Source organism: Canis lupus, chromosome X (genome assembly GCF_011100685.1).
Source record: "Canis lupus familiaris isolate Mischka breed German Shepherd chromosome X, alternate assembly UU_Cfam_GSD_1.0, whole genome shotgun sequence".
Lineage (NCBI taxonomy): Eukaryota > Metazoa > Chordata > Mammalia > Carnivora > Canidae > Canis > Canis lupus.
The window spans coordinates 124,547,838-124,562,682 of record NC_049260.1 but is presented as its reverse complement, the minus strand read 5'-3'; the positions used below and the strand labels follow the sequence as shown (position 1 = coordinate 124,562,682).

Genomic DNA, 14,845 nt, shown 5'->3' with positions numbered 1-14,845 from the left:
AGGGCATGGACTCTATTTGCTTTTTGTTTACCATTTTATAGCCAGAATCGAATACAGCACTTGATGTACAGTAGGCATTCATTAATAATTGCATGAATGCCAGTGTAAATGTAGAATCTTACCTTATTCAGTCATTCCTCTGTACATTCATTCACATGGTAGGTATAGCCTTTTTTTCTGTCTAATCAGTTGTAGACAATTTTCAAGAAATATCAACTAAATATATCCTATGTGTCAGGTTTTGTGTAGGGTCTTATAAATTCAAAGAATCGTAATTTTTTGTGGTGTCAAGAGGCCACTTGTTCACTGAAGGACAAAGGCATGCAAAGGAGAAGCTATAATCCAAAATGAAAATAGCTGCAGTCGAGGCCTGTATTGGATCCATTGGGCACATTGAATCCATTGGAAAAAAATAGAAATTTATCTGGGAAGACAGAGAACGATTCATAGAGGAGGTAACATCTAAATTGAGTCAAAATAACAAGCAGTATTTTTGGAATAGAACAAGTAACGGTAGAGCAGTTGAGAGAAAGAATTCCAGGGCAAAAATATGCGAGCATTTCATTCTTTTGTTGATTCTGATTTCTACAAACCATTTCCTTTATCACCCTTTGACATTATACTGTTTTTTATGTCTGATAACTGCAGTACTGCTCAGTTTCTCGTTTTCAAATATCTGTACGTTCTGTTTGGTCTTGTTCTCGATTTTTTTTCCCCTCTGTCCTGGATTTTCATTGTAAACAGTATTTCAGTGTGCTTTGGTCCTTTTTGTAATATGTGTTGTTCTTGAATTCTTATAGGCAGAATATGTGCATTCCTAATGACTCGTGTCCTTTGACTATATTCACTGTTCTAAGCATCATTCCTGGACCCTGGATTCAAGTAGCTCAAATGAATTGGTGGGAGTCCAGCAGTGAGTAGTATGTGATTTAAGCTCAAGAAAGTGGTGCAAGGAAATGGAAGAATTTTTGTTTCAGAAAACCTCAATAAGCAACTATGAATACGTTTGTTCCAGAAAAGCTGGATAAGCAAGCTCGGTGTGTGTGTGGGGGGAATTCCAGAGCAGCTGTGAAACTGCAAACAAGGGGACCCAGGGGTTACGGGCAGCGCACTTTTACGGGTCCGTCTATTTTCTCTCTGCGCCCGCGGCTCCACATCTCTGTCAAACCGACGCGATCGGCTACAGGACCGCATCGCGACCCTCGAGCATCGGAGGCTCTAGGACGCCCCCGCCGCGGCCGCGGTCCCGGGCGCAGCGGCGCCCACCGCACTGGGCCGGAAGAAGTGGGGCGGGGCCTCTCGGCTGCTGGGCCCAAGCGGACTGGGGGAGGGGAGCGCGGGGCCAAGAGTCTCTGGGAAAAAGCAAAAGGCGGGCGCAAGGCTGCCTCCCAAGCTTTCAGTGCTTACAGTTCCTCCCGTTTTGCTGAGTTGGGCGACGCGACCTCCGGCACAGGTGGGTCCTGTTCCAAGGATCGGGAAAGGGTATCTTTGGTGGCTGCGATGGTTGGGTTTGCCCAGGCGCTCTCTTTAAGGCCTGCTGCAGGGGATGAGGGGGACGGCGCCCACCCCAGGGCGGTGGGCCTTACCTTAACCCTGGCAGAGGAGAAGGCCACTCGTGCCTTGCCGCAGGGCTGTCGTCACGGTTTATGCCAGTTGCGCGACAAGTCGGCCCGGAGACCAGCGCAGAGCCAATTGGGCCTAGCGCTCGGGAAGAGCTGGAGGAGCTGGAGCAGGCTCCGTTGGGACTGACGCCCAGTATACATTGTTGCAAACTCGATCGGACTCCCCCCCCCCCCCCCACTCGGGTCTGACACCGACTTGGTTTCTAGCTTTCTGAGAGTCCCTACCCTGTTCTAGCCTCACTGCTGGGCGGCGGAGTGGAAGCTGGAACTCAGCGGTCTGCAGTAGCTTGCAGCACTGACTTTCTTTCGTCCTACTATCCACTAGTGTTCTCTGCCCAGATCTCACCCTTTGTCTATCCCTCCTGAGGAAGAATGCCTAGCAGCAGTCGGCAGTGACAGGGCAGGGCATTAGAAAACTTCGTCCAGGAACTACTCTCCATTACTAAAACAACTCTGAAAAAACAGTTTAAGTGTATTTTAGCTACTGACTGCCCCGAAAGCTAGGAAAAATTCATTCAGTGCCTTACTTGAATGTCAACACTAAACCATGCTTTCGTGAATGCTTTGATGAATATTTTAACCAGGTGATTGACCAAGACGTTATGTTGGATGAACAAAGTGCTACCCAGCTAAAGTCTCATTATAAAATACTTGGGTGATTTAACTGTTAACTCATCGCTGAAAGAAAAACCTCAGCAATCATATGTAGGGACACTTGCATGATCTATTACCATGTAACACTCTCAGAGTAGCTTCTTAGCGGATATGGCACTTTCAGAAATCACTGCAGGAAAAATTACAGTTTATTTTACATTCACTATAAAGACAAACAATTCTAAACACTATGGACCAATATTGTGCTGTCATTCCAATGCCACCACATTAAGTAACTGCTTACGGTGATTATGGCAACCATGCAAAACGCTGTGATCGTCACAACCATAAAGAGGTGAATATGTTATTTATCACCATACTTAAAGCAGTTATACTCTACCTCATAACTAGGATGATGAAAGGAATGTTTGCTGCATCAGTTCACTCCAGGGGACATCCTTTACTTGACTCATCTAATTCTTATTTCTCGGAAATCTGCACTGAGACGGATCACTTCCTAGTTTTGGTATCTGTACCAAGAACCACAAGCAGTTCTGTATCTCTACTTGTCAGCCCTGGGAGAAGCAAGAAAATATCCAAACTGACACCTGGTGTCTGGACTTTTTCCACCACTTGTATTTTTTCCCTGCCAGGATGACGGTGGGGGAGCGGGCTGGATTAATAAACCTCATTGGTGAGAAAAGACTCTTTCTGATTGAAGACAAAGTAAACATAGATCCACCAGTTGGGTGCCGCTGTGACCCTGTTCCTGCCACACCAAACGCGCCCTGTACTCATATGGGCCATACAATCTGCCACCGCCCTCACGTAAAGAATTCACAGAATGAGAGGCTCGTGGCAAAGCCCGGCCTGTGGCACACCTGCAGCTTCTAGGCAGGGAGTGCCCGTTATAGGAAGGCAGGTGTTCTCCTGGACTATGTGGGACCTGGTGCTTTTCCAGACGGTTGATAAGGTGACAGGGAGACCGTGATAGACTTCTGCTGAGGCGACCTTGACGGTGAGTTTAGGCCTGGCTGTTTGGCAGGCACCGGCAAATGCTCCGTTTGGCCCTATTTCTACTCTATTCATTTATTCTTTCACTCCAAAGGCAATCAATGGGTGCTTGCTCTGTGCCAGCAGGCTGATCGCTCACTGAGATGAGCCGTGAAGGAAGACAGTAAGTTGGGGAGGAGAGCAGCAATTCCAGTGAAGCACGCTGAGTCGGAGGCATCCTCTCTCTTCCCGACATCGATTCAAGATCTTGCCACTTCTGCTTCCCGAGTATTTTTAGACCTTTCCACTTCTCCTTGCCCCCATCGCTACTCTGCATTTCGAGCCAGCGACATGGGTTTTTATTCATTTATTTAGATGATTTTATTGATCACTGAAGTGGCATGGATATACGATGTCGTGTCAGTTTCAGTGGGTATACAATGTCATGTTGCTTTCAGGTGTACGACATAGTGACTCGACTGCACACGGACCCTGTGCGTTAGTCAGGCCTCACCAAGAGATGTGGAGTCAACAGGCATCGTTATTGACCATGTGCCCTCTGCTGTTCTCTTCATCTCTGTGGCCTACTTACTGAGTCATTCAAAAAAATTTTTATGTTAAAGGATCCAAGTCATTGCGCGATCCTCAGCCCTCATGGGAAAACCACCACTCCTATCGTCTCCGCGGCAACAACGGCGTACAACAGCCCAACGGGCTCTGTACCATCCTCAACACATTGTGAAAAAAAATTAACTTTCTTTTCTTTTCTATGCTGCCCAGAGTGTCTTTGACATTTTCCGTATTGAGATGACATGGATGGACCTAGAGGGTATGATGTTAAGTGAGAAAAAGTCAGAGAAAAAGAAGGATCATATAATTTCACTTATATGTGGAATCTAAAAAGCAAAACAAAACAAACACATACAAAAAGAAACAGACTATTAAATGGAGAACAAACTGGTGATTGCCAGAGGGGAGGGAGGGGGGTTAGGCAAAAAAATAGGGGAAAAATTTGTATTGAGATATGATTTCCATACCATAAAATCGAGCCATTTTAAGTGTAGACTTCAGGGACTTTTAGTTAATTTATTGAGTGTTGCAACCATTACTATAATCCAGTTTTTGACATTTTCATCACCTCAGTAACATCTCCATTGCCCATTTGCAGTTAATCCTTGTTACTACCCCTAACATTAGACAACGTGATCCTTTTGTGTGCCCATGGATTTATCTATTCTTGGATATTTCATATAAATGGAATCCTACAGTGTGTGGTCTTTTGCAACTTGCTTCTTAGCATGATGTTTTCAAGGTTCATTCCTATTGTAGTATCAATCAGTACTTCATTACTTTTCATTGCTGGAGAATATGCTACTATATTGTATATACTGCATTTCATTTATTCATTTATCAGTTTATATCCATTAGGTTTATTCCCACCCTTTGGCAATTATGAAGAAAATGCTATGGACATTCATGTACAAGTTTTTGGGTGAACAATGTTTTCAGTTCTCTTGAGTAGATACCCAAAAACGGAATGGCTGTTGCATCTATATTGAAACTCTGTTATTTAATGTAGCCAGATCTTCTGGATACCTTGCTGCAGCTTCTACATCAGCACTTACTGCTTCACCTTGCACTTTAATGTTATGGAGACAGCTTCTTTCCTTAAACCTCACGAACTAAGCTGAGGCCCAAGGTGAGAGAGAGATGGGGGGAATGGTTGGTCGATGGAGCAGTGTTCTGACACATTTATTGAATTCACCATCTTCTGTGGATAGAGTTCATGGTGCCTAAAAACAATTACAAAAGTAACATCAAAGATCATTGATCATAGATCACTATGGCAAATAGAATCATAATGAAAAAGTTTTAAATATTGTGAGAACTACCAAAATGTGACACAGAGACATGAAGTAAACAGATGCTGTTGGGAAAATGGCACCAACAGACTTGCTTGATGCAAGGTTTGCCACAAACGTTCAATTGTTAAAAATGATGCAATACCTGTGAAGTACAATAAAGAAAAGTGCAGTAAAGTGTGTATGCCTGTCCTGGTGGGTTTGGTTTGCTCACATTTTGTTGAGGAATTTTGCATCTATATTTATTATAGACATTGCATAGTAATGGAATTTCTTCACTTAAGAAGTATTTGTCTAGTTTGATGTAAGATACCAGTCTCATAGGATACATTGAGAAGACTTTCTTTTGTTAGATGTGTATTTTACACGTTTCTAATTATTATGTCTTTCTCATGAGTTGACCCTTCTTCCATCATTATGAAATAGCCTTCCTTTTCTAAGCATAGCTATTTCAACTCTTTTATGGTTGCCATTTGCGTTGTACAGTTTTTCATCCTTTTATTCTTTCAACCTATTTATTTCTTCACATCTAATGTAACATATAATGTAGATGGCATATCCTTGGATTCTGTTCTTTCATCTAGTCTAATAGTCTTTGTCTTTTGATTGGACTGTTTCATCTATTTATATTTATCATTATTAAAATTACTGTGATCAAGTTAAATTACTGTGATTGAACTGTTGATTTTTTACTATGATTTCTGGAGTTATTTCTTATTAACTACTCTGTGAATTACAATTCACAGAGGTACAACTTAAGGTAATGTACTTTAGATTAATGATCATTTAATTCCAACAACACAGGGAAGCTTTGCTCTTCCATCCTTTGTCCAATTGATGGGATATGATTTACATCTTAATCTATTACAAGCCAAACAATATAGTTTTTTTTACAATATAGTTTTTAAGTTATTTTTATATAGTTTCTCTTTAAAAGAAAAAAAAGATAAAATGATATATACTCTCTGTTATGTTTACTTGCATAAATACCTTTACTAGTGCTGTTTATTTCTGTTTATTCTGGGTTCAAGTTACCAAACAGTGTCTTTCCTTTTAGACTAAGGACTTTCTTTAGTATCTTTTGTAAGGTAGGTCTGTTAGCAATAAAATTTCTGTCTTTGTGTTTTGTTGTTATTCTTCTATTTTTTACTTTAAAGATTAGCTTCCTTGAGGTCAATTGGACCAATATATGTTAATGGTCAGCCAAAAGTTATTCAGATGTTGTACTTAAACACCTTGTGCCCATAAAGGTTTAAATCACTCTTTTATAGAAAACATAAAGTTGGATCTTTGTTTTTTAAATTCACACTGATGATCTTTTTTAAAAAAAAAACTGGTATATTTAGGCCATTTATATATAAAGTGACTTGATATTTTTAGATGAATATTTACCATTTTTGTTAATATGACCATATGTTACATTTCTTGTTTTCTTCCTCTTTATGCCTTCTCTTGTTTTATTTTTTAAAGGGATATTTTTTAAATTTTATTTATTTATTTGATAAAGAGACAGAATGCATGGGGGGGAGAGGCAGAGGGAGAGGGAGAAGCAGACTCCCCACTGAGCAGGAAGTCTGATGCCGGGCTTTATCCCAGGACCCTGAGATCATGACCCGAGCCAAAGACAGACGTTTAACCAACTGAGCCACACAGGCACTCCCTTTTCTTGTTTTAATTAATTGTTCCTTTAATGTGATTCCATTTTGTCTCCTTTCTTAAAATTTCAATTACACTTTTTAAATTTTTCTTTGGTGCTTGCCCAGAGTTTGTGATCTCTAGATTTTTTTCTTATCTGATTCCACCTCCACATAAGACTATTCTGCTTCAAGTGTGGTACATAAACTTTATAACAGAATATTTCCAATTCTTTCCTCTAATCCCCTATGATTTTTCTTCCAGTCATTAAATTTTATATGGTATAATTACACACCACATTTTTACTTCTATTACTTAAAACTATTATTTTTTTAGAACACTTAAAAAATTTTGCCTTTATTTATTCCTTTTATGATACTCTTCTCCTCTAAATGGAGACCCAAGTTTCTGATATATGTCATTTTCTTCTCCCTGAAAAGCTTAATAAATATTAAATATTATTTTTTTTGGTTTCAGAAGTAGAATTTAGTGATTCATAGTTGCATGTAGCACCTAGTGCTCATTGCATCAAGTGTGCTCCTTAATGCACATCACTCAGTTATCCCTCCCCCACTTACTTCAGGCACCCCTCAGTTTGTTTCTTAGAGTTCAGCATCTCTTATGGTTTGCCTCTCTCTAAATTTTCATCTTATTTTCCTTCCCCCTTCCCCTATGTTCATGTGTTTTGTTTCTTAAACTTCATACATGACTGAAGTCATATGGCATTTTTCTTTCATTGACTGACTTATTTTGCTTAACATAATACCCTCTAGTTCCATCGATGTCGTTCCAGATGGCAAGACTTCACTCTCTTTGATAACTGAGTAACATTCCATTATACACACCGCACACACGCACACACACCTTACATCTTTGTTATCCATTTGTCTGTCTGTGGACATCTGGGCTCTTTCCATAGTTTGGCTCTGGTGGACATTGCTGTTATAAACATTGGGGTGCATGTTCCCCTTTGAATCACTATGTTTGCATCCTTTGGATAAATATCTAGTGGTGCAACTGCTAGGCCATAGGATATTTCTATTTTTGACTTTTTGAGGAACCTCCATACTGTTTTCCAGAATGGCTGCATCAGCTTGCATTCCTACCAGCAGTGTAAGAGGGTTCCCCTTTCTCTACATCCTCTCCAACACCTGTTGTCTCCTGAATTGTTGATTTTGGCCATTCTCACTGGTGTGAGGTGGTATCTCATTGTGGTTTTGATTTGTATTTCCCTGAAGCCGAGTGATGTGGAGCATTCTTTCATGTGTCTGTTGGCCATGTATTGGTCTTCTTTAGAGAAATGTCTGTTCGTGTCTTCTGTCCATTTCTTGCCTAGATTTTTTTTGTTCTTTGGGTGTTGAGTTTGATACGTTCTTTATAGATCTTGGATACTAACCCTTTATCTGATGATAAGATGTTGGCAAATATCTTCTCCTGTTCTGTAGGTTGCCTTTTGGTTTTGTTGACTCTTTCCTTTGCTGTGCAGAAGCTTTTTATCCTGATGAATTCCCAATAGTTCATTTATGCTTTTGTTTCCCTTGCCTTTGGAAACGTGTCTAGCAAGAGGTGGCTGCAGCTGAGGTTCAAAGCACTTGCTGCCTGTGTTCTCCTCGAGGATTTTGATGGATTCTTGTCATTTAGGTCTTTCATCTATTTTGAGCTTTTATTTGAATATGGCCTAAGAAAATGGTCTAGGTTCATTCTTCTGCATGTGGTTGTCCAATTTTCCCAATGCTACTTGTTGAACAGACTGTCTTTTTTCCATAGGTTACCCTTTCCTGATTTGTTAAAGATTAGTTGACCATAGAGTTGAGGGTCCATGTCTGGGTTCTCTATTCTGTTCCATTGATTTATGTGTCTGTTTTTGTGCCAGTGCCATACTGTCTTGATGACTACAGCTTTAAATAGGGCTTAAATTCCAGATTTGTGATGCCTCCAGCTTTGGTTTTCTTTTTCTTTTCTTTTTTTTTTTTTTGAAAATTTATTTTTTGTTCCCAATTTGTTTTTTTTTAAGATTTTATTTATTTATTCATGAGAGACACACACACACACACACACACAGAGGCAGAGACACAGGCAGAGGGAGAAGCAGGCTCCATGCAGGGAGCCCGACGCGGGACTCGATCCCGAGTCTCCAGGATCAGGCCCTGGGCCAAGGCAGGCGCTAAACCGCCGGGCCACCAGGGCTGCCCCAGCTTTGGTTTTCTTTTTCAACATGGCTTTGGCTATTTGAAGTCTTTTCGTACAAATTTTAGGATTGTTTTTTCCAGCTCTGTGAAAAATGCTGGTGGTGTTTTGATAGGGATTGTGTTGAATATGTAGATTACTTTGGGTAGTGTAGACATTTTAATATTTGTTCTTCCAATCCATGAACATGGAATTTTTTTCCATTTCTTTGTGTCTTTCTCAGTTTCTTTCATAAATGTTCTGTAGTTTTCAGAGTACAGATCCTTTACCTCTTTGGTTAGGTTTACTCCTAGGTATCTTACGGGTTTTGGTGCAGTTGTAAATGGGATCAATTCCTTGATTTCTCTTTATTCTCTTTCATTGTTAGTGTACAGAAATGCAACTGATTTCTGTGCATTGATTTTATATCCTGTGACCTTGCTGAATTTCTGCATCAGTTCTAGCAATTTTGGGGTGGAGTCTTTTGGGTTGTCCACATAAAGTATCATGTCATTTGCAAAGAGTGAAAGTTTAACTTCTTCTTTGCTGATTTGAATGCTTTTTATTTTGTTGTTGTTGTCTGATTGCTGAGACTAGGACTTCAAGTACTATGTTGAATAGCAATGGTGAGAGTGGGCATCCCTGTCATCTTCCTGACCTTAGAAGAAAAGCTCTCACTTTTCCCTTATTGAGGATGATATTTGCTGTGGGTTTTCATATATGGATTTTATGATGATGTATATTCCTTCCATCCCTTACACTGCAGAGAGTTTTAATCAAGAAAGGATGCTGTAGTTTGTCAAATGCGTTTTCTGCATCTACTGAGAGGATCACATGGTTCTTGTCCTTTCTTTTATTAATTTGCTGTATCACTGATTGATTTGAAGATGTTGAACCATTGTTGCAGCCCAGGAATAAATCCCACTTGGTCGTGGTGAATTATCCTTTTAATGCACCTATTAAATTGGATCCTATTAGCTAGTATCTTGTTGAGCACTTTGGCATCCATGTTCATCAGGGATATTGGTCTGTAATTCTCCTATATAGTTGAGTCTTTGGTTTTGGGATCAAGGTAATGCTGGCCTCATAGAAAGAGTTTGGAAGTTTTCTTCCATTTCAGTTTTTTGACACAGCTTCAGAAGAATAGGTATTAAATCTTTAAATGTTTGGTAGAATTCCTCTGGGAAGCAGTCTGGCCCTGGACTCTTGTTTGTTAGAAGATTTTTGATTACTGATTCAGTTTCTTTGCTGGTTATGGGTCTCTTCAGGTTCTCCCTTTCTTTCTGTTTCAGTTTTGGTTGTTTATAAGTTTACAGGGATGTGTCCATTTCTTTCAGATTGCCTAATTTGTCAGCAAATAATTGATCATAATATTCTTTTATAATTGTTTGTATTTCTACAGTGTTGGTTGTGATCTCTCCTCTTTCATTCATGATTTTATTAATCTGGGTCCTTTCTCTTTTCTTTTTGATAAATCTGGCTAGGGGTTTATCAATCTTATTAATTCTTTCAAATACCAGCACCTAGTTTCATTGACCTGTTCTACTGGGGTTTTTTATTTCTATATCATTAGTTTCTGCTCTTATCTTTGTTATTTCTTTTCTTCTGCTAGATCTAGGCTTTATTTGTTCTTTTTCCAGATCCTTTAGATATAAGGTTAGGTTGTGTATTTGATACTTCTTGGGTTTTTTTTTTTTAAGAAGGCCTGCATTGCTATATACTTCCCTCTTAGGATCACCGTTGCTGTATCCCAAAGGTTTTGAAATGTTGTGTTTTCATTTTCATTTGTTTCCATGTGTTTTTTAAATTCTTCCTTAATTTTCTGGTTGATGCATTCATTCTTTAATAAGATGGTCTTTAATCTCCATGTATTTGTGGACCTTCCAAATTTCTTCCTGTGGTTGACTTCTAATTTCATAGCGTCGTGGTCTGAAAACATGCATGGTATGATCTCAGTACCAGGTGAGACCTGATTTGCAACCCAGTATGTGATGTATTCTGGAGAATGTTCCATGTGTACTGGAGAAGAATGTGTATTCAGCTGCTTTAGGATGGAATGCTCTGAGTATTTCTGTGAAGTCCATCTGGGCCAGTGTGTCATTCAAAGCCCTTGTTTCCTTGTTGATTTTCTGTTTAGATGACCTGTACATTGCAGTGAGTGGGATGTTAAAGTCCCCTTCTACTATTGTATTATTGTCCATGAGTTCCTTTATGTTTGTTATTAATTGGTTTATATATTTGGCTGCTCCCAGGTTAGGGATATGCATATTTACAGTTGTTAGATCTTCTTGCTGGATAGACCCCTTTATTGTGATATAGTGTCCTTCTTCATCTCTTATTATAGTCTTTGGCTTAAAGTCTAATTTGTCTGATATAAGGATTGCCACCTCAGCTTTCTTTTGATGCCCATTAGCATGATAAATGGTTCTTCACCCCCCTCACTTTCAATCTGGAGGAATCTTTGGGTCTAAAATGAGTCTCATGTAAGCATTGTATCAATGGGTTTTTTTAATCCATTCTGATAGCCTGTGTCTTTTTATTGGAGCATTTAGTTCATTTACATTCAAAGTAATTATTGAAAGATATGAATTCAGTGCCATTGTATTACTTGTGAAGTTGCTGTTTCTGCATGTTGTCTCTTTTCCTTTCTGGTCTTTGTTACTTTTGGGCTCTGTTTCTACTCAAAAGGTCTCCTTTAATATTTCTTGCAGGTCTGGTTTACGTTTCATGAATCCTTTAGTCATTTTTTATCTTGGAAACTCTTTTTTTTTCTTTTCTATTCTGAATGACAGCTTTGCTGGATAAAGTTTTTTTTGGTTGCATATTTTTCCCATTTAGTATGTTAAAAATATCATGCCAGTCCTTTCCTGCCTGCCAGGTCTCTGTAAACAGATATGTTGCCAGCCTTATGTGTCTACCCTGATAGGTTAGGGGCCTCTCTCTATATCCAGACCTGCCTTCAAGATTTTCTCTTCGCTTTTGTAAATTGCAAGCTTCACTATATTATGTTGTGGTGTTGAACTATTTTTGTTGATTTTGAGGGGAGTTCTCTGCCCCTTGGACTTGAATGCCTATATCCTTTCCCAGATTAGGGAAGTTCTCAGCTATAATTCGTTCAACTAATCCTTTTGCCCCTTTTTCCAACTCTTCTTCTCCTGTGACTCCCATAATATAGCTATTATTTTGCTTTATGGAATCACTGAGCTCCCTAAATCTGCCATCATGATTAATAGTTTTCTTTCCCTCTTCTTTTGAGCTTCCTTATTTTCCATCATTTTGTCTTTATATCACTGACTCTCTTTTCTGCCTCAGTTATCCTCATTGTTAGAGACTCCATTTTGACTGCTTCTTAGTAATAGCATTCTTAATTTCAGCCTGATTAGATTTTAGTTCTTTTATTTCTACAGTAAGGAACTCTCTAGTGTCTTCTATGCTTTTTCAAGCCCAGCCAGTATCTTTATAATCATTGCTTTAAATTCTAGCTCAGACATCTTATTTGTATCCATATTGATTCAATCCCTGGCAGTGAATACCAATCCTGTTCTTTGTTTTGTGGTGAATCTCTCCATCTTGTCACTGTGTCCAGAAAAGAACAGAAGAAGGAGAGAGAAAAGATGATAATACTAGCAACCACAGAAAATAATAACAAAACAAACAAGAAAAAAACAAAAACAAAAGAAAATAAGAAAAAAATCGAACGAGAACAAAACAAAATACTAGTTCCTGGGTGTGTTTTGGCCTGCTTGTTAAAAGAAATAGGAAATAGGAAAGAAAATAGGAAAGAAAGAAAAACTTGTGTGTGTTTGTATGTGTGTGTGTGTGTGTATGCATATATATATTTTATATATATATAAAATAAAGTAAAATAAACAAGTCAAAAATCTATATTTATTTATGAAAAATTCAAAAGAATAACAGAATAACTGAAAAAGTAAGAAAATAGCTGAAAATGAAACTGAAAGATTAAATAATTCTTTAAAAATCTACAAATGCTATATACTGTTTTCCCCAAGAGCTGAAGTTTCACAGTTCTCTGTGATTGGTGAACTTGGCACTAGCCAATTGTTCCTGGTGGTCTTCTGGGGGAGGGGCCCACTTTTTCTCAAGTGCCTTTGCGCTTGTGGAAATGCGCATCTTTTGCCAGAGGGCTGAGCTTAGTGTACGTGGCTCTGGATTCCTCTGTGTGGCTCTGCTTTGCTCCCTGAAGGCTTTCAGCTTGGAAGGTGGGAGGGGGGATCCGTGAAAATGGTAGTGCTCTGCTCTGCAGCCCCAGAGCTGTAAGTTCACATCCCTCACTCTTCAGTGAGCCCTCACAGAAAAGCAGTCAATCGCTTTTGTTTCTCTGGTTTCCGTTCCAACTCTGTGTTCACCCACCCTCTGACCCAGCATTTTTATCTCAAGCACATGACTGAGTTTCAAGTCTCCAAATTTTATGGACTCTTGTGGCATGGACTCATGCTGTTCCTTCCAGGATAGGGAAACAGGTCTCGCCCCGCTTCTGCCTGTTGCAGTGCCCCAGCTTGGAGAGCAGTCGCCTGACTGTGCAGCGGTTCACAGTTTATGGCAATACTGAGCAGAAAGCTGGTGCCTAGACTCGCAATTTTCAGTTGACTTCTCCAGTCTGATGTCTGGGAACTCTGCCACACCCAGGCACTCCCATTCTTGTGACTCCGGAGATCCTGAGGCCACACTGTCCCACCTGGGATTCCACCCTGCTTTGCCACCTGAGCACCTTTAAGCCCGGGCCGTCCCCCACTGTATCAGAATTCTCAAAGTTCTGATTTTGCGCCCTGCTGCTTACAATACTTTGCAGTAGCCTCCCTAAGCTAGCTCCCTCCCCTCGCCATATCCTTCAATATGTCACCCTGGATTCAAGTATCCATACCTCTTACTACCTTCTAAAAAGTGATCACTTTATCATCCTCATTCTCTGACCTTCCTGGATCTGTGATTTGCTGTTTGTCAATAATTTTTGAGAACTTTTAGGGGAAAGAAGAGAAAATGAGTGGGAAATATCAGAGAGGGACACAGAACATGAGAGACACCTAACTCTGGGAAATGCACAAAGGGTAGTGGAAGGGGAGGAGGGCGGGGGGTGGGGGTGACTGGATGACGGGCACTGAGGGGGGCACTTGACAGGATGAGCACTGGGTGTTATGCTATATGTTGGCAAATCGAACTCCAATAAAAAATATACAAAAAAATTTTTTTGAGAACTTTTAGCCATGATTACCTCAATTATTCCTTCAACTCCTTTCTCTCTTTACTTCCTGCTAATCAGTTTGTGAGATTTCTCTTGACCTATGCATACATTCATTGATTGTTTCTTTGGCCATATCCAGTCTACTGATGAACTCATCAAAGGCATTCTTTATTTTCTTTACAGTGTCTTGTTACTTCTAACATTTCCTTTTGATGCTTTTGTAGAGTTTACATCTCTGCTTACATTTATCCATCCATTCTTGAATATTGCGTACTTTTTCCATTAGAGCCCGTAACATATTAATCATGTCTGTTCATTCAAAACTCTTTATCATATCTGAGTCTGGCTCAGATGCCTGTTTTGTATCTTCAGACTGTATTTTTTCTTGCCTTTTAATATGTCTTATGAATTTTTTGTTTAAGGCCAGGCGTGATGTACTGTGTAGTGGTACTGACATGAATAGACTTTAGTATGTCATTTTATTTTAATCTGGTAGCCGTAGGTATCAAAGTCCTCACATTTTCCTAGTGTCCTTCATTTTTGTCTCTTTGTCCTTGATATACCCTAAGGACTATGTACCAGCTAGAGTCTGCATCTTGCAGATATTTCATTATAATCTACTCTTATTGTACTGAAGTCTGGTGACATGGTGGTATAGGGGATGCATTCTATGATCTCATGATTAAATCTTAGTTTTATAGTGGGCCTGTGGCCTTGGGCTGCGTCCTTAACAGTATTTGATAGCATCTCTCTTAGTAAGACAGAAAGGT

General features: G+C 39.7%; 2 protein-coding genes across 8 annotated transcripts in view; one reads left to right on the top strand and one right to left on the bottom strand.

The window, feature by feature from the left end:
* SPRY3 (sprouty RTK signaling antagonist 3) overlaps positions 1–1,790 on the bottom strand; it is a 186,947-nt gene extending 185,157 nt beyond the window's left edge. For all 3 annotated transcript variants that reach the window (XM_038588762.1, XM_038588763.1, XM_038588764.1), the window contains exon 1: positions 1,587–1,790. The gene's annotated coding sequence lies outside the window, so the exon portion shown is untranslated. The remainder of the gene's footprint in view (positions 1–1,586) is intronic.
* TMLHE (trimethyllysine hydroxylase, epsilon) overlaps positions 1,292–14,845 on the top strand; it is a 116,243-nt gene continuing 102,689 nt past the window's right edge. For 4 of the 5 annotated variants that reach the window (XM_038588759.1, XM_038588758.1, XM_038588761.1 and 1 more), the window contains exon 1: positions 1,292–1,453. The gene's annotated coding sequence lies outside the window, so the exon portion shown is untranslated. The remainder of the gene's footprint in view (positions 1,454–14,845) is intronic. The other variant, XM_038588757.1, reaches the window with a different exon arrangement.